At 43.5% G+C, this 19,765-nt stretch overlaps 1 protein-coding gene and 1 long non-coding RNA gene across 2 annotated transcripts in view; one reads left to right on the top strand and one right to left on the bottom strand.

Annotated features, from left to right (window-relative positions):
• Positions 1-19,765, top strand: part of TRIM44 (tripartite motif containing 44) — a 198,634-nt gene that overhangs the window by 151,124 nt on the left and 27,745 nt on the right. The window lies entirely within an intron of this gene.
• LOC135967032 (uncharacterized) overlaps positions 15,578-19,765 on the bottom strand; it is an 87,302-nt gene continuing 83,114 nt past the window's right edge. The window contains exon 3 of the long non-coding RNA XR_010580831.2: positions 15,578-16,592. This is a non-coding gene — a long non-coding RNA (uncharacterized lncRNA). The remainder of the gene's footprint in view (positions 16,593-19,765) is intronic.

Raw genomic sequence — 19,765 nt, 5'->3', positions numbered from 1 at the left:
ACAGTGCCTGGCCCATAGGAGACATTCCGTAGATGTTTGTGGAATGACAAACGAATGAGTGAATGAATGAGTTTTCCTCTGATGTGAGAAGACTGCAGCTAGTATACTCTCAGGACCAAGGATATAACTCTTTCGTGGAACTGGATCTCCCAACAAGGCAGTATTTTGCAGTTGGTGGGATCTCGCACTATTTTAAACTATTTAAATGACTATCAGTCTCTCATATATTTTAAATAAGACTTTAATTTTGGTTCATGTCCATAGGCAGTATTGCAAAGCCGCGCATTTTACAATCGGTAACACTGATAAATGGGTGGCAGCTCCATTCACCCCCACTGCACACACGCACAAAGTCTCAGACAAGGCTCAGGCAGCCTCCCCCTTCCTGTATCTTCTGGCCTAATTATAGCCACAGACTGGGTTGCAGGTGGAGGGCTCTGGTAGATAATTGAAATCCACAGACACCTGCTTTGCACTTGACAGCTTTGACCTTCTCTTCTGATCAGGTTAATAAGTCAGAAATATAAGGCACTGAAATTTGGCCCCCTCTCCTTGCCTTAACCCCAGCCAGCCAATAGTGCAAAGTCAAGTATTATATACTTACACTCTCAAAAGACACAGAAAGATGGAAAAAATCTCCCACCCACCCACCTCCACCCCTCTCAGCTCCTGAGTTATACGAATAATAATAATTTGAAATGATCCATATTTTAAGAAAATTCACCTGGGAAGACAGTGTTGCCTCATGGTTAAAAGCACAGGCACTGGAAGCAACCAGACCTGAGGTCAAGTGCCGATTCTGCCACTTTCAACTGGGGGCACTTGAGGAGGTTACTGAGCCTCTCAAAGCACTGGTTCCCTCATCTGTAAAAACCTACCTTGCAAGAGTTTGGACCAAAGTTGTAAATGTAAAGATGCTCCGTAAACAGTAGCTCTTAGTATCTACACAGACTCTGGCCCTCTTCCTACTGGAATATCATTTTGCAAACAGGGCCGATGTGGAGACCACCCTCTCTACTTTTGCCTGCCCCACCCTAAGGCAAAGAGAGAAACAACACAGAATTTATCCCTACCTTTGGCTCTTTTTCTTTCCCCCTCCGGGAGCCCACTGCCTGTCACATTGCACACACCTTCAGTGGCTCTCACGGTCCTCACTCAGGGCAATCTAGAGGATCTTCTCGGCACGTAGGCTTTGGAGACAGATTGCAGGATTTTGAATTCCAGCTCCATCTAGGACGTCCATTTACCACCCCAGCTTGCCCTGAACTTCCTAGTTTTAGCACCAAAAGTCCTTGGTCCTGGGCAGAGCCGGACATTTGGGCCTTCTTGCTCCATGCTGTCATAGGCTGTAAATCCTGGCTAATTTGACCTCTTAATACCTTGGTGATTTGAGCAACTCTAAAATCATCCTTGGTCATTGGAATGGAAGAAGTGAGCGCTTGGGGCATCCTGTCCCAGAGCCTCAGCCAACATTCAGATTCTACCCTAACCCACTGTGTGCACCAAAGGGCCTGTCCCCAAGACCCCTAAGCCCCCACTCTCAGCCTGGCCTGCCCTTGAGAAGCTATCAGCTGCCTAGTCTCAGGGTCATCTTTTCCCTTCGGGCGGGAGGGAACCTTGTCGTGACCACAACTAAGGCAAGCACTCAGCTGACACCCTCACCTGTGTTTGAGTCGCCATTAAATCCTGACTCTTCCCCAAGCCGGAATGAACCCAAGGACAAAGGAAGCCAGTGGGGTTGAAGGAAATGGGAAATGTTCTCCCTGAGGGACCAAGTGTAGGCTGGAGGTGAGGGGAAGGTGGACGGAAATGGAGCAACTGCTTCTCTTTAATGACAGCAGGGCCTGTTGTCTTCCCCAGGAGCACATCAACAGCACTAATGAACCTGAAAATCAATCCTTGTTGCTGCTGTGCAGAGGATTGAGCCAGGTCAGCTGGCAGCTCTGGCGTTATGACTCCACACCCTACAGGGAGCCTTCCAACCACTCATCCAGAGTGACATTGACATGAGAGGAGCAGCCACCATGTGCAGTACCCATTGGCTTCTCCCAGGGTGGCTTTCTGCTATTATTGCTGAGCACTTTACAGTTTGCTGGGTGTTTGGAATTTTGAAAAATCCTTCAAGGTAGACTATCAATATTTCCACTTTCCAAATGAAAAAAAAAAAAAAATCTAGGCCCAAGAGTCAAAGGGATTTTTCTTCCTTTGACTAATGGAAGAAATGTCTCACAACTAGTGTAAAGGTAGTGATTGAGGCTGAGCACAGTGGCTCACACCTGGAATCCCAGCACTTTGGGAGGCTGAGGTGGGTGGATCACTTGAGATCAGGAGTTCAAGACCAGCCTGGCCAACATAGCAAAACCCAGTCTCTACTAAAAATATAAAAATTAGCCGGGCGTGGCGGTGCACGCCTGTAATCCCAGCTACTCGGGAGGCTGAGGCAGGAGAATCACTTGAACCCGGGAGGCAGAGGCTACAGTGAGCCAAGGTCATACCACTGTACTCCAGCCTGGGCAACAAAATGAGACTCTGTCTCAAATATTATAATAATAATAATAATAATAATAAATTTAGTGATTGAGAATAATCTTCCATCTTGGAGTCCTGTCAGAAAAATGATTCTGAGCAAATACCTCCAATGTATATGCATGATTTATTTATAAATTACAGCCATGACTATTGTATTGACTACTGTATTAATATATTAAGTATATTATGAAACATGCAAATGAACATTAATAAGGAATGAGACCATACATATAAATAGGAGGTCCAATACTTGCTTCTTCTGCCCCAACAGACATCTTGGATGAAGTGGGCACTTTGGAGACACAAGCCCAAATGCCTACTGGAGCCAAGCAGTCAATATATGTAAGTGAACTGGGCTGAGCATAAAAGAACCAACAGTCCAGGCAGGATAAGAAGTGGCAACTGATTGTGAGCCTCAGAACTGGAGATAATAAAGAGTAGCAGGGACTGTAGCAGAAATGAGAACAAATACCCCATCTAAAGGGAGATGCTCTTATTCAGTTTCAGCCAATTATTGCCATAAAAGAGGGTAGGTCCAGGGCTTCTGACCTTCCAATTTTTTCAGTAGAAGTCAGATATCTGTATTTTTTGTTGAAATTGTACAATTTTTATGGTGTTGGCCACTGATTTTAGTTTTTTCAACAAAATTCCTGAGGTCCAAGTGGGTCAAAATCTGCTTAAAGGCTTCCAAAGGACAACCGTTAGAGTAAAGGAAAGAGCTTTGCCTTTGTAGCTAGATGGTCTTGATTTTGAATCCTATTTCTACCTTTAACAAGTATTTTAACCTCTCTGTGTTTCAGTTTTCAGGCCAATAAAATGGAAAGAATAGGCTTTTGGAGGGTTAGTGATAAGGTCCATGAAGCATTTAACACAGTTTCTGGCACATAGCAGAGGTTCAATAAATAATACCTATTGTTAGTGGGGCCCACCCACTACTCAGCCCTGCTGACAGCTGACCCAGTTCTCTTTCCTTTATGAAGAGGCTTAAACAGAAAATCCACATCCCTGTCACTCAACTTCCAATCCTGCACTTTGCAGAATTCATTCTGCCACAGAAAGGCAGGTCTTTCCCACCCTGGTCTTATTCCCAAGAAGAATGCAGAAGCCAAAGAAATGAGCTGGCTGTCACCCGAGGAGGCTGGTATGGCAGGTGGCATGGAACAAGCAGTGGGAGTCAGGCGATCTGCGCTCTAGTCCAGGCTTTGCCATTAACAAGCCGTGTGAGCTTGGACAAGTGACTGAACTACTCTGGGCCTCTGTTTGCCATTAAAAGTAAGCACAGTAATATCCACCTAAAAAAGTAATCATGAGAAAGTCAAATTATACATTGTGCCAGAGTTCCTCCATCTACCTCCCCACACCTGCCACTCTCCTGACTTGTATAGGAAAAAGCAACTGTTTTTCTCCATGCCCACACTGAACACAGAACACTTCTTTGACCAAGTCTGGGAGGGAGAGGGTTGTCCCACACCAAGTATTAATAATTCTCCACTTCTTGGTGGGCACCAACTGGGTGTCCTATAACTTAACTCAATTATGACACTATCTACCTGGAGATAACATCTAAATCCTACAAGTTAAGGGCTCGGTCCCATGAGATTGCCCCATTTCAAACATCTATTGCAAGCTCAGGTTGTCACCCATGCTTCTGACTGATTGACTATAAATCAGAGGTTCACACGACCTCCTCAGGTTCAACCGTTTGGGCTAGAACAACTCACAGAACTTAGGAAAATAGTTCACTGATTCGATCAGTAACTTATTATAAACGGATAAAACTCAGGAACACATGGGAGACATGCATAGAGCAAGTTATGGGGAGTGGGAGGAGCTTCCATTCTATCTTCCAGGTGCCGCCCTCCGAGAACCTCCACATGTATGCCTTCCTGAGAGCTCTCCAAAATTCATCCTTTTGGGTTTTTATGGAGGCTTCATTACATAGACATGATTGATTAAATCATTGGCCATTGGTGATCAAGTCAGTCTTCAGTCCCTCTGTCCTCCCAGAGGAAACTGGGGTGGGGTTGGGGGAAGGCTTGAAATTCCAAAAGTCACCTCGTTTACATAAACTCAGGTGTGGTTGAAAGGGGCTTATTATGAATAACACAAGACACTCCATTCACCTTTACTACTCCCACCACTTAGGAGATTCCAAGAGTTTTAGGAGCTCTGTGCTTGAGAATGAGGACAAAGACCAAATATATATATTTCTTATTACAAGTCACAATATCACACCACTCTTCTCCCCCTAGCTTTGTGCCCTGGAGTTTTATCTCAATGGGCTGCATCAATGGGACCCCTCCCCTCTGGTTTCCAGTAGGGTTCAGCACTGAGATGCATCAACAGGTGATCAGTGGATAGAAAGAAAGGGAGATGGCAGAATTTATTTCCCCAGCTTGTGGCAGTGGCCAGAGTCTATGCTCCTCTCCATCTCCTATCAAGCAGACCATTTCTACAGCTGCAGTTCCAGATCTCCATTCAGCTGTAGCCACAGATCCAGAAGCAGCTATCACTCTTTTTCGTTGGGGATCCACTTCCTCCCCTTACCCTTTCAGCCCAGCAGTGGTAGCAGCTACCCAGTCTGTCTAGCCCCAGAACTTCACCACCCTTTATTGGTTTCTGTTAACCCTGACACACCTTTGTAATCAGTCTCTTCCTAAACTCTCCCCCATTACCCTGATTGTGCCATCTGTTTACTGCAGGACCCTGACTATGACACATACAGCATATATATATATATATATATATATATATATATATTTTTTTTTTTTTTTTTACCTTGGAACCTTATATCTGGAAGACACTCAAGCAGTGTTGTTGGAATTTGAGATCATCAGCCTTTCTGCTTCATCCTCAGGCTGTCAGAGAATCCAGTTACCCGAACCCTCATCTCCTGAGTAGCCCAATCCATTAAGGTCCAAACATGTTGATGGGACACACATTCGTTCACAAATGTTTGTCATGTACCTGTAAGATACCAGGTCCTGCACTGGGTCCTGAAGATCCAACTGAGATCAAGAAAACAATGTTTGTGTCTTAGTGGAACTTACAGTCCTATGGGATGATGTGGAAAATATTCCCAGAGAGACAACTTCTTTGCAGGCCATTAGGAGGCCAGCTACCTGGCCAGAGTTCCCATGGACATGAAGACCCAAGGATGCTCCCTCAAGACTATATGAATTTGTATTTATTGTTTGTAGCCAACCCTGTAGATTGGCTAACCCAACACCCATCCAGAGCTCCTAGTCACCAGTTATGTGGCCATGAGGCACACTTCTGGCTAAGGAGACATAAGCATAAATCTTTAGGTTGGGGCTTCTAGCAAAGCCCTTGCTTCCCTTATAAATCAGGACAGACTCTGTTGATGTCAACCTTCATTCTCTTTTTGCCCTTTCCCTTTATTTGCATAGAACAAAGATGTGATGCTTGGAGGTGCAGTGACCATGAGACAACAAGCCAATCCTCTTAAGTGTGGCAAAGCAGGAAAAAGAAATAGCTTGGGTCATACAGAATCATTAAGCTGCCACATCAGTCCTGGACTGCTTCACTCTGAATTTATATAAAATAAACTCCTTTCTGTTTAAGCCACAGGTAGGTAAATAGTCTATTACATACATTCAAGAGAATTTGTATCTGGAGGGAACCTTCGGATTGTCTGTTCCAACTTATTGCCATGTGTATGATGAAACTAAGGTACAGAGAGGGAAGAAACTTGCTCCAAATCACACAGCCCAACTAGAGCTTCCATCTCCCAGCCAGCCCTAGTCCTCACTTACAAGCTCCTACAACTCATGCAAGGATTAAGCTCTGTGTGTTTCAGCTATTTGCCTAGTTAACAGGTCCTTTGGAAACACAGCTAATTTCACTCAGTCCTGAGTGGTCCCCTTAAAAAAAAAAAAAAGCCTAGCTGATGCTCAAGCATAATCCTGTTGAGCCTCTAGTAGGTCTAGTCTGGCTAACCCTGCACTGGGTGATTTTCAGAGCTGTGAAGAAGCACTTTGTGCCAACCAAAGGCATTTGTAAGAACAAATTGAGAAAAATAGAGGCTCTCTGCCTCTTCTCTGTCTCTTGGCATGGAATTTTTGTGGATTGTGTTTAACCCTATCTCTAAAGCTATCTTTGGCAGTGCCACTCCAAAACTACTCCTGATCAGAGGCAGAGATCTGTTTCTGTTCCTTACCCTAAGTAGTCCCCTCTCTCCTTCCCCACCTTCATCTACCACCATGCATATGCACACACATACATACACACACACACGACACATGCTGGAGATTTTGCTGTTAGTGAGTCACTACTTTAGGAAGTAATTTCTCTCTTCCCAAGAATGCTGAAAGGAGGAAAAGCCATAGAAAAAGAGACTCCAGAATCCCAAAAAAAGGCTCATCAGCTTTATCAGAAGTTGCAATGGACTGAATGTTTATGTCTCTCTAAAATTTATATGTTGAAATTCTAACCCCCAGCATCACGGTATTAGGAAGTGGGGCTTTGAGTATGTGATTAGCTCATGAGGATGGAGCCCTCACGAATGGGATTAGTGCCCTTATTAAAGAGGCCCTGGAGGCCAGGCAAGATGGTTCTCCCCTGTAATCCCAGCACTTTGGGAGGCTGAGACAGGCAGATCACAAAGTCAGGAGTTCAAGACCCACCTGACCAACATGGTGAAACTCCGTCTCTACTAAAAATACAAAAATTAGCCAAGCTTGGTGGCACATGCCTGTAATCCCAGCTACTCTGGAGACTGAGGCAGGAGAATCGCTTGAACCCAGGAAGCGGAGGTTGCAGTGAGCCAAGGTTGTGCCACTGCACTCCAGCCTAGATGAAAAAGCAAGACTCCACCTCAAAACAAACAAAAAAGGAGGCCCTGGAGAGCCCCCTTACCTCTTCTGGCAACTATCAATGGACCAGGAGGCAGGCCTTTGCCAGATGTGGAATCTGCCAGTGCCTTAATCTAAGACTTTCCAGCCTCCAGAACTTTGAGAACTAAATTTCTGTTGTTCTTAAGCCACCCAGTCTAGGGTACTTTGTTATAGTAGCCCAGATGGATAAAGACAGGGACCTCCTGCATGCCAAGAGTACCACATGCTGCAACCTGTTCACTTTCCTCCAGGACATTCTGCATATTCGTTGGGAAGCCTGCAGTCACTGCTGTAGGATAAATTCAGAATTCTCAGCAGCTTATAACACCCACCTGTCAGCTTTTTCCTTAGGTCCATCTCCTGCACTGCAGTCTGATGAGGGCTACCTAGGGGAAGCTGGAACCCACCACTCTGCATGCTCATGGTTTTGAGCAGGAGTTAGCTGATTCTGAAGCTGGAAATGCTCAGCTTGAGAGATGCAGATGAACAGTACTTTCCTGCTCTTCTGGCCGTTCTAGAGCCCTGGGATGGGACCCAGGAGCCCTGTGGCTTGGCTTTCTCCAGGGTACAAAACTGTCAACACTATCATCACTACCACTACTACAATGATGATGGTACCTAACATGTGTAAATTGATTACAAAAATGGCCCCGATTCATCTTCCCTCCCTCATCCACACCATTTCCAATGTGTCTTTACAGTTCTTCTCATCCAGTACTTGACTGTTTCCCCACACGTTGAATCTGGATTAATTTGTGGCTTGCTTTGGCCATTTGAACGCATCAGAAGTGACATGGGGCCAATTCTAAGCTTAGGCCTCAAGAGGCCACACTCTCCATTGGGACCCTGCCACCAACATGTGAGTAAACCCAGGTTAGCTTGTTGTATGAGGAGCCACACATGACCTATTTACCCCTTGTTCCTTCTTACAGCCTACCAATCTCCAAACATGTGGGTGAGGTCATCCTAGACTAGCAAGCTCCCAGCCAACCTGCCCACTGACGGCTGACACAAAATCAGCCAAGCCTGGCCAGATCAGCAGAGCTTCCAAGCGGACATGTAGACTCATGAGCAATAATAATACATGATTCTTAAGCCAACAAGTTGTGGGTGGGGGTTGGCTGTTGCATAGTCATTTTTTTGACCGTTTACTATAGGCCAAGCTCTATGCCAAGAGCTTTTCACAGAGTGCTTCATTAAATTCATACAGCAGCTCCAGGAAGTAGAAATTATCGTCTTCATTCTCTAGAGGAAGAAACTGAGATTTAAGAAAATTAAATAACTTGCCCTCAGTCACACAGTAAGAAGTGGATCTAGATTTGAAGCCAAGTATTCCAACTCTACAACCATATTAGAATCTTTCTTCCAGTAGCCTTTCCCCACCCCACCCCCCACCCCCAGACATGTTTGGCTCCAAAATTTTAGGACTTTTTCTTTTTAGATTTCTGTCATAGTACCTACAGCAGGGGTCACCAGTCCCCAGGCCATGGACCAGTACCAGTCCGTGGCAGGAGGTGAGTGGCAAGCAAGCATTGCCTCCTGAGCTCACCTCCTGTCAGATCAGCGGTGGCATTAGATTCTCATAGGAGTGTGAACCCTATTGTGAATTGTGCATGCGAGGGATCTAGATTGCGTACTCCTTATGAGAATCTAAATAATGCCTAATGATCCAAGGTAGAACAGTTTCATCCTGAAACCATCCCCCCACACCACCTCATCTGTGGAAAAATTGTCTTCCATGAAACCAGTCCCTGGTGCCAAAAAGGTTGGAGACCGCTGACCTATAGTCTCTTTGGGGTCAGGGCATGAGGATTTTGGCCCATGCCTGAGTGCACATTCTGAATAAGGCTAACCGTCACATCAGCTCTAATTTCTCTCTTTCGTACATGTAATCCATCAGCAAATCCTGTCGACTCTGCCTTCAAAATCCATCTGAACTCTTGTCACTTCTCATCTGTGTCACTACCAGTCTAGTCCAACCCACCATCCCCTTTGACCCGGTTGATTGAAGCAGGCTTCTAACTGGTCTCCCTGACTATTCTTCTCCACTACAGTCTTCTTCTTAGATCAGTTATAGTGATCATTTGAAAATTAAAGTTAGATTATGGCAATCTACTGTGCAATTGTAGATTGGCATAATCTAACTTTAATTTTAACCCTTTCGCGGTTTCCCAGAACACTTAGAATAGAATCTCGAATCACTACCACATCCTCTAAGGTTTCATGATCTGGGCCCCGGCCATTTCTACAACTTTATCTCCCTCCACCTTCCCCCTGCTCACTGCTGTCTGGTCATGCAGTGAGGAGCTCCTGGCTCCTCATATCCAAAGCATACTCCTGCCTTTGCATTATTTCCTCTACCTAGAATGTTCCTCTCCCCTCAAATATCTACAAAGTCTTACTCTTACATTGTCAACCCAAATATTACCTCCATAGTGCTCTATCTCCTTACCATGCTTTATTTGTATTTGGAACACCTACTACTACCTACCATTATGTCATATTTTCTTATTGTTTAGTTTCCTTTTTTTTGTTTGTTTGGAGACAGAGTCTTGCTTTGTCACCCAGGCTGGAGTGCAGTGGTGCCATCTCCACTCACTACAACCTCTGCCTCCTGGGTTTAATGTCTCCTGGATTTAAGTGGTTCTCATGCCTCAGCCTCCCGAGTAGCTGGGACCACAGGCACGCCTAGCTAATTTTTGTATTTTTAGTGGAGATAGGGCTTCACCATGTTGGCCAGGCTGGTCTCAACTACTGAGCTCAGGCAGTCTCTCCCAAGTTGTCATCAGCTGATCCAACGTGCAAGAACCCAGAAACTTGCAAGGGTTTCTGCACATGTATCCTCTGTCTTATCTTCAACTGACAGCTCCAAGCAAGGATGCACCTCAGAACTTCAACAATGAAATAAGTAAGAAACTAGTATGCAAATAGATCCTTTTATTGTGGGGAAAGAAATTCAGATCATTTGAGCACAGAAAAATGGCCCATTGCAATCCTGAGTTGACCTACCTCTTTGGCCCTAGTGGCAGTTTCTGGAATTGCAGGCAAGGAAGAGCCCGTGGAAGGTAAGAGAAACATTTTGTTTATTCAACAATTATTTCCTCCGGGTGCATTTGCTCACCCCTGTAATCCTAGCTCTTTCGGAAGCCGAGGTGGACGGATCACCTGAGGTCAGGAGTTCGAGACCAGCCTGGCCAACATGGTAAAATCTTGTCTTCACTAAAAATACAAAAATTATCCAGGCGTGGTGGCGAGCACCTGTAATCCCAGCTACTCAAGAGGCTGAGACAGGAGAATCAGTTGAACCCAGGAGGCAGAGGTTGCAGCAAACAGAGATGATGCCACTGCACTCCAGCCTGGGCAACACAGCAGGAATCCGTCCAAAAAAAAAAAAAAAAAAAGCAGCTATTTCACTAGACTCAAGACATGGCTGCCTCCCCTTTGGGAAATCAAACCCCAGGCTCTAGCAAAATAGGATCTAGCAGTACCACTGTCCAGGGGTATTGCTGATACCTTCTTTGTTCTGGTCTGTAGAACATTTGGCAGGGAGAGTCTATTTGAATCCTCGCAACAGACGTGCTAAAGAGGTCTACCCCGTTATTAACAAAGAAACCAGGCTGTGAAGTATTGCTAGAGCTAAGAAGGAAAAGATTTGGAACCTGTCAGGCTGATTCTCAACCCTGTGATCTTCCTCGTACTGACCAAAGGGGATAAACTTTGCAAATTCAACTCATTGCATACCACATCAAACTTCCCAAGTCTCTGAAATTTGAACTTCCCTGCCAGTTATAGTCTCATTAATTCAACAGCCTTCATTGATTGCCTCCTGCGTGCCAGGAACTGTGCTTTGCCCAGTGGCTTCCAGAGAATGACAAGTGAACAATGATAATGACATAATTTATGTGGCAAAAATGCAACTCTTAAGGAGTGCCTCTCTCAAATTGAGTTACTTTTTCACTATTAAATAAATTGTCATTTGAAAGGCCAGTAAAAGTGCCCTCTTTTGGTGAGCCAAGCCAATCAATACATGCCATTTTAAATGCTTCATTCTGCTTTTCTCCTATTCAGGCAGACTGGAGAAAGTCAGCACTGGAAGGCTGAGATTACTGGGTTAGGTTTCTTAATAGAATGAGGTGGTTGTTTTTTGTTTTTTGTTTTTGTTTTTTTTTTTGAGTGATTTGTTTCTGAAGAATAGGCAGCCTAGGGCAGCAGGCTAAGTGGACTGCTTTCCTGGACCCCCACCCCCAGCCCCCCCTCCCCCAGCCTGTGGGAGCTTGCCTGTCCACTGGTCATGTGGTCATGGGGGCAGGGTGAGGGGGATAGGGAATAGCCTCTGCCGAAATTTTCTGGGAGATGCAGATACTCTGATGGCCCCAGGGACCCATCCCTGACAGCTATCATCAATAGTGATCAACCACAAAACAGATTCTAGAACAGTAGGTACTTGTTACAGAATGCATGCATACACATACAAAACCTGGGAACTTTGGCTCTAAAATCTTAGAAGGGGTTATTTCTGCCTTGCAGGATTGTGAGTGGCTATTTTTTTCTTGTTGTATCTCTGCAATGCCTGTTTTTTCTCTGTAGATCTGTATCACCTATAATCAACAGGCGCCAATGGGCCGCTCCATCCCGCTTTCACTCTCCACACTCCCTCCACCCTTCCGAGCCCCTCCCATTCTCTTTTCAGAGTGGTTTTTTTTTTTTAATTCTCTCTCCCCACTTTACAGAGATGAGGAAAATCCTCCCTCTGCCCTCTCCGCCTGCCTACTTCCACCTTCTTCAAGCCTAAGAATGCAGAGGGTTCAGGAATCTAAAAGCAATTTCTCCTGTCCTCAGCAGTATGCCTGTCAATCAACTTCCCCAGCTGTTTCCCTTGGAAAGGAACTGCCTATGGGCCCAAGCGAGGAGGATGGCAGGAGTAAGGATGGTACAGGAATATAAGGCCACAAATCTGTCCAACACAATTTCTTTTTCCTGAGCTCCAGGAAGGGTCAGGCTAAATCCAGTGACCTGGGCCACAGATCCATAGTGTGACCTTCGAGGCACAGAGATGTGCGGGGACTTGCCAGTTCCCTCGCTTGTCAAGTGGAAAGAATAATGCCTTCTGCCTCACAGGTGTGTAAGGAGGGTCAGAGGAAATTATGACTACAAACGTGTTCCAAAGGTTGAGAGCCCTGCAAAATCAATCACCAAGCCCCAGAAAGCCTTTGTCCTTAATTTCTTTCCCATCTGTCTTCTCCTTTCCACTCCCCCGAATCTCCCTCTTCGTGGCCTTCACGCCCCTCCCCTGCTCTCGGGGCCTCCCTGTCTTCCCTCTTTCCTTGTCTCAGTCCCAGCTCCACACTCAGGCCCAGTCATCTCTGTAAAACCCAGTACTCAGCAAGGCACATCCCTCTATAACACCTCCAGTAACAATCCTTTACCAACACAAAAAGCAGAACTTTCGGCTGGGTGGGGACGGGCAGAATTATAAGTATGACCCCATGACACTCATCCGTGTATACATATATGTTTCCTTTTGAGTGTGGGTGGAACCTATTAATAGGTTGAGCTGTCATGTCCATAATTACGTTATACAGCAAAGGGGAGATTATCTAGGTGGGCCTAATTTAATCAAACAAGCCCTTTAAAAGTGTAGAGTGTTCTTCAGCTGGTGGCAGAAGAGAAATTCAGAAATTAGAAGTATGAGCCAGCCAGGAAACAAGAATCTACAAACCACAAGAAGCTGAACTGGGCCAGGAACTGGGATGAGCTTGAAAAGCCGATTTTCTCCCCCAGAGCCTCCAGATAAGAGCCCAGTCTGGCAACACCTTGATTTTGGCCTATGAGACCCTAAAGAGACATCCAAATGGTCCTGCCTGGACTTTTGACCTACAGAACTATGACATAATACATGGGTGTCATTTTAAGCTTCTAAATTTGTGGCAATAGAAAATGAATACACCTGATATTTCAAAGCCTTAAAAATTCTTATTCAGCCTACGTCTCCAATCCCACTCTCAAACATAAGCTCTGAGCGATTTTGGGGTTCACATCTGGCCTCTACCACTTGCTGGCAAGTTATGTGGCATCTGTGTTTTTCCATCCCTTCATCTATATATTTAGGATAATTCTAGAACCTTCCTCATGAGACTGTTCGGAGGATTAAAATGAGATAATGCAGCAAAGCCCTCAGTATAGTACCCAGCATAAAATAAATGCTGGATAAATTATTTTTTCTTTGTAGTAGTATATTCTCTGCAGAAGTTCCCGTTAAGTCAAATGGGTTTATTTATTAACTCAGGAAAATGCACTCTTGTGCTTGGCTCACTTCATGGCCATTGCCAGGCATGCCTTCTGCCTGCTACTGTGCCTCTCAAACGCCCATCTGTATTAGTCCATTTTCACATTGCTATAAAGATACTACCTGAGACTGGGTAATTTATAAAGAGGTTTAGGCTGGGTGCAGTGGCTCGCGCTTGTAATTCCCCAGCACTTTGGGAAGCCAAGGCGGGCGGACTACCTGAAGTCAGGAGTTTGAGACTAGCCTGACCATTATGGTGAAACCCCCTCTCTACTGAAAATAAAAAAATTAGCCAGGCGTGGCGACTCATGCCTGCAATTCCAGCTACTTGGGAGGATGAGGCAGGAGACTCGTTTGAACCCAGGAGGCAGAGATTGCGGTGAGCCAAGATCGTGCCATTGCACTCCAGCCTGGGTGACAGAGTAAGACTCCATCTCAAAAAAAAAAAAAAACAAAGGTTTAACTGACTCACAGCTCCGCATGCGTGAGGAGGCCTCAGGAAACTTAAAATCAATGGTGGAAAGTGAAGGGGAAGCAAGACATGTCTTACATGGCGGCGGAAGTAGGGGAGGGGAACTGCCAAACGTTTTTAAACCATCAGATCATGTGAGAACTCACTGTCATGAGAACAGCATGGTGGGGGGGAATCGCCCCCATGATTCAATCACCTCCCACCAGGTCCCTTCCTCAACACATAGGGATTACAATTCAAGATGAGATGTGGGTGGGGACACAGAGCCAAACCATATCCCTATCCTTTCAGGCCTTGCTGAGATTCCTCCCTGCTTCGTGAAACCTTCCCTGACCTTTCCAGCTCATGGTGGTCTAGCCCTTATACTAACTTCTACAGTACTAGAGAATGACATAAATACTGAGACTGTCTCATACCTAATCATGTAAAAGTATGCTTTTTATTACAAAATAAATACCTGTTTGAGATAATTGGGAAAATCCATAAAAGTTCAAGGCAGGAAATGAGTTGATATTTCCAACATTGTTAATATTTTGGTGTATTTCCTTCCAGTCTTCTTGGTTTTGTTATTTGTGTAAATGTAAATATGTATGTAAACAGTTGCCTTTCTGAGCATAAACCTTTCTGCCCAAGGCATTCATCTGTCTGAGAAAAGATTAGGATTTATTCACAGAAAGAATTCAAAGAGAAAGAACAACATGATATTCAGCTGTAGTCATGCAAAATAGGAGTATGCAGGAAACCAAGGCATTAAGAGTTGTTTTAGCTGAGGTTCATGTACTAGTTTCTTATTGCCACTGAAATGAATTACCATAAACATAGTGGCTTAAAACAACACAAATTTATCCTTTTATGGTTCTGGAGGTCAGAAGTCTAAAATGAGCCTTATGGGGCTCAAGGTATTTTTAAGATTTCCTTCAGGAGACCCCAGGAGAAACCATTCCTTTCTTCCAACTTCTAGAAGCTGCCCACATTCCTTGGCTCACGGGTGCACCACTCCAATCTCTGCCTCCATTGTCACATCGTCTTCTAGCTTTGACCTTCTGTTTCCCTCTCACAGAGACTTGTGATTACATTACTTGTAATTACAACCACCTCCCCACCCCAATGTCAAGATCATCATAGTTCCTCACTGCTTAGTGTCACAGAACCAAATTAACTGTGCAAACAGGAAAATTAAGCAGCAATCCAGTGGAGGGGAGAGGAGCTCCTTAAGGGCTGCTGTGAGCAGCCATGGTGTTTGGAGGGCTCCCAAGGACAGGAAGCTGCTAGGAAAGCCATTCTCAGAATTATTATAGAAATAGCTACCATTTGTTGAGTATCTATGTGCCAGGAGCTGTACTAGGCTGTCTTTTAAAATAGTTGATAGGAAAAACAACATTGAAATAGCCACAGAATCTGAGATAAAAATTGCCCACACTCCAGTCACCTAATTAAATCAATATTTTAATTTTTACACACATACAGATTTTTCATATTCAGTATATCATAGATATAACTTAGAATGTTAATTTGCACATTTCCACTTTAATTTTTACCATAAATAATATTTCCATTTGGCAAAAATCACAGTTTCTCTCTCTTCCAGTGTTTCTCTCCTGCCACACTACAACCAGCATTAACAACCTGAGAACATCTCTCTACATATTTATCTACGTTCACTGAAAACAATAACAGTACACAAAAGGTCTTAATGCTTGTTATAATACAGACTTGTTTTCATATATTACCTACTATAGCTCACTTAATCCTCCAAACAACCTTATGAGAGAAGTACTATTGTTATCTGCCATTTACACATGAAGAAACTGGGGCCCAACATACACGGAGTATTCAAAAATGTAAACAAATCTGTAGACACCATAAAGGAAGGTTTTTTGGTCATTTAAGAAATACAGAGAAAGCCAGGCATGGTGGTACACGCCTATAGTCTCTGCTACTCGGGACACTGAGGCAGGAGGATCTCTTGAGCCCAGAAGTTCAAGGCTGCAGTGCACTATAATCACACCTATGAATAACCACCACACTCCAGCCTGAGCAACATAGTGAGATCCTGTTTCTAAAAATATAGAGAGAGAGAAAAAGAGGAACACATTACATAGTTCACAGTGGTAGCTTTTGAAGTACAGTATATCTTGCCATCTCTCCAGGGCAACAGATCCAGCTCTAGTTCATTTTTAAGGAGCAATAAAAAATACCCCATTGTATGAATGTACCATCATTTATTGCACCTATTGATAAGCATTTATGTTACTTCCTTTTTTTGCCACTACAAATGATGTCACAATAAATATCACAGAATATAAATTCTTAGGTCCTAGAGCTCTTATTTTGATAAGGTAGTGTCTATAGACTTTAGTGCTGACTTCGGAAACTTCCATATGAAATGAGAAACACAGCCATAAGTTGAGCCAAAGCGTAAGACTTCCTTGAAATATGTGGGCTCCACCTAGGTCAGAGAGAGAAGACACACCATTTATATGGCCAAAGGAGTGGTAGCTAAAGAAGACACACAGCTAGGGAGGCCTAAGCTGGCACAGGAGGAGGCCAGACAGGGCCCAGCCTCTGATTGTAATAGCCCAATCAATTCCACGATTCCCTTGGACATCTCTGGAGCAGACAGAGCTACAGCACACACACTGCCCCAGTAAAAAGGCATCCACCTTCTAGTCTCCACATGCTCATTCTAAAGGAAGAATGGAGAAACAATATATAAAACCACTCTTATTACCTTTCTGCTTCCCCTAGGAACTCTTGTGCACAGGGTGTGGGGGTGGGGAGGGAGGCATGAGACTGTGGCTCAGAACCTACTTTTATTTTTAAATTAAATTCAATTTTTTTTGAGATGGAGTCTGGCTCTGTTGCCCAAGATGGAGTGCAGTGGTGCAGTCTCCGCTCACTGCAACCTCCGCCTCCTGGGTTCAAGCAATTCTCCTGCCTTAGCCTCCTGAGTAGCTGGGATTACAGGCATGCACCACCACACCTGGCTAATTTTTGTATTTTTAGTAGAGACAGGGTATCACCATGTTGACCAAGCTGGTCTTGAACTCCTGACCTCAGGTGATCTGCCCACCTTGGCCTCCCAAAGTGCTGGGATTACAGGCGTTAGCCACCACACCTGGCCAAAAGCCTACTTTTAGATAGTTGAATCACTGGTTAATGATAACATCATGGTGGGGAAAAAAATGGAAGAAAATATAAGAGAGAAATGAGAAGGAGAGAGGTGACCGGTAGAGATTAGAGAAAAAGAATAAATACTCTTGACCTGCTAGTGGAAGAGAAAAAATCTAAATAAATATTTATAATAGCTTGATATGTTTAAAAACAGATATATATCATGTAGGGAAGCATCTTCAAGGAACAAAAACGAACAAAAAACTGACCACTGTCAGTCTAAGGGTTCATTTTTCTTGCATAACAAGAAGTCTAGAGGTGGCTACTGCCGGTTCAGCAGCTCAACAATGTCAAGTCCAGGGTCTCTGTGGGGTTGCTGCATCAAAGGGAAGATGCATTAGTAATTCTGCTGGATATTCCCAAATTCCCCTGCACATGCCATGGGATTGTGCCATTTTGCATTATCTGAAATACAGCTTATAAACTAAGGATCAATATTCCCAATGGATAAAGAGCTTCTAAAAATTGAGAAAAAAATCAGCAACGACCCTACAGAAAAATGAGAATTTATGAACTGTTTGCAGGAGGGAAATGCAAATGATCATTAAACGTATGGCAAGAAACTCAGCTTCCTCAGGATAGGAAAAAGGCAAGTTAAAAGTACACAGAAATATCACTTCTCCCCTATTAGACTGGCAAAAATCCAAAGTCTGACTACCTACTCTTGATAAGGCTGTTGGAAAAGAGATTCTCTCATAAGTTGCTGGCAGAAATGCAAAAGAAAAGCCATTATGGAGGGAAATTGGGACTGTCTAGCAAAATTACAGATTCATCTAACCTTTGACACGGCAATACCACTTCTAGGAATCTATCTCAAAAATAAGCTGGCAAAAATATGAAATGACATATATGCAAGGATATCCATTGCCAATAATTATAGTAAAAGAACAGAAACAGTCCAAATGTCTATCAGTAGAGGACTGGTTAGATCCATTATGGTGCATCCATACAATGGAGTATTAAACAGCTATAAAAATGAATAGGAAGGATTTCTATATATACTTATATTTCCAGATATATTGTTAACTAAGAAAGGCAAGGGACAGGAAAGTGTTTCTGGTATGCTCTCTTTTTTGAAGAAAGGGGAGTAATGAATAAAAATATATATTTGTTTATATTACCAAAAGATAGTAATAGCAGGATAAACCAAAAACAGTTAAGATGGAGACCTATAAGGAAAGGGAAAGAATATGCTGGAGAGACAGAGATGGACCCTAGACTTAACTGTACTGTAGTTTGTTGTATATTTTAACTTTGGAACAGTGTCAGTGTTTCAAATAAAAACACAAACGTAAATAAAGATGAAAAGGAGGGAGGATGTCATAGCTCACATCTGTAATCCCAGCACTTAGGGAGGTCAAGGTGGGAGGATCATTTGAGGCCAGGAGTTTGAGACCAGGCTAGGCAACATAGGGAGACCCCTATCTCTACAAAAAAATAAAAATAAAATAAAAAAGCTAGGCATGGTAACACACACCTGTAGTCCCAGCTACTCAGGAGGCTAAGGTGGGGGTATCACTTGAGCCCAGGAGGTCAAGGTTACAGTGAGCCATGATTATACCATTGCACTTAGCCTGGGCAAAAAAGCGAGACCCTGTCTCAAAAAATAAAAAATAAATAAAAGACAAAAAAGAAATTAATACAAGTTGGAAAAATGGAAACAAGTGATAATGATTATGTATTAGGTTGGTGATTTAACCACATAAAGAAGAATTGCTGCAAATGACTCTAAAAACAATAGTATTTTGACAGTATATCCTTAATGGGATATATATCCTAAGGACTAGAAAGAACCATGAAGAAATATTAAACTGCATTCAATGCTCTATAAATCAAGATAGACTAGATCATGTTATGTTATAGTAACAAATAAATCCAAATCAAGGTGCCTTCAACAACAAAGGCTGTTTTCTCCCATGCTACATACATGTTTATTGTATGTAGCTACAGCTCTGGTCCATGTTGTCTTCCCTCCGTAACTCAGGCTGAAGGAAGAGCACCTGTCTGGAATATCGTGATAGTCATTGAAGCAGAGAAAAAAGGTACTGAGGCTCTTAGACCTTCTTCCTGTAAATGACCAATGTTACTTTTTTTTTTTTTTTTTATGACCAATGTTACTCTTATTCCACTCTCATTTTATTGGCCAAAGAAAGACACACAGCCTGAGTCCAACAGGACAGAGATGTATAATCGCCTACAGAGATTGGCACCAAACATGAGTGAGCAAGGATAGTCTCATACAGAGAGGAAACTATTGGTATTGTCATTATGAAACTATCCAATGCATATTTCAGGATCAGCAAATATGTGCTTTTATTATGAACCAAGATCTTTTAGCCCAAAAGATGAGAGACAAGTAAAAACTCAAACGAGTTAAGACTCTGTAATCTAAGGTTTTAATTGGAAATACTGATATGAACTCATAATTTATCTTTCCCCCAGAGAGAA

The sequence above is a fragment of the Macaca fascicularis genome, chromosome 14, assembly GCF_037993035.2.
Source record: "Macaca fascicularis isolate 582-1 chromosome 14, T2T-MFA8v1.1".
Lineage (NCBI taxonomy): Eukaryota > Metazoa > Chordata > Mammalia > Primates > Cercopithecidae > Macaca > Macaca fascicularis.
Note: the sequence above shows the minus strand (reverse complement) of the source record. Positions and strands in the feature narration are given on the sequence as shown.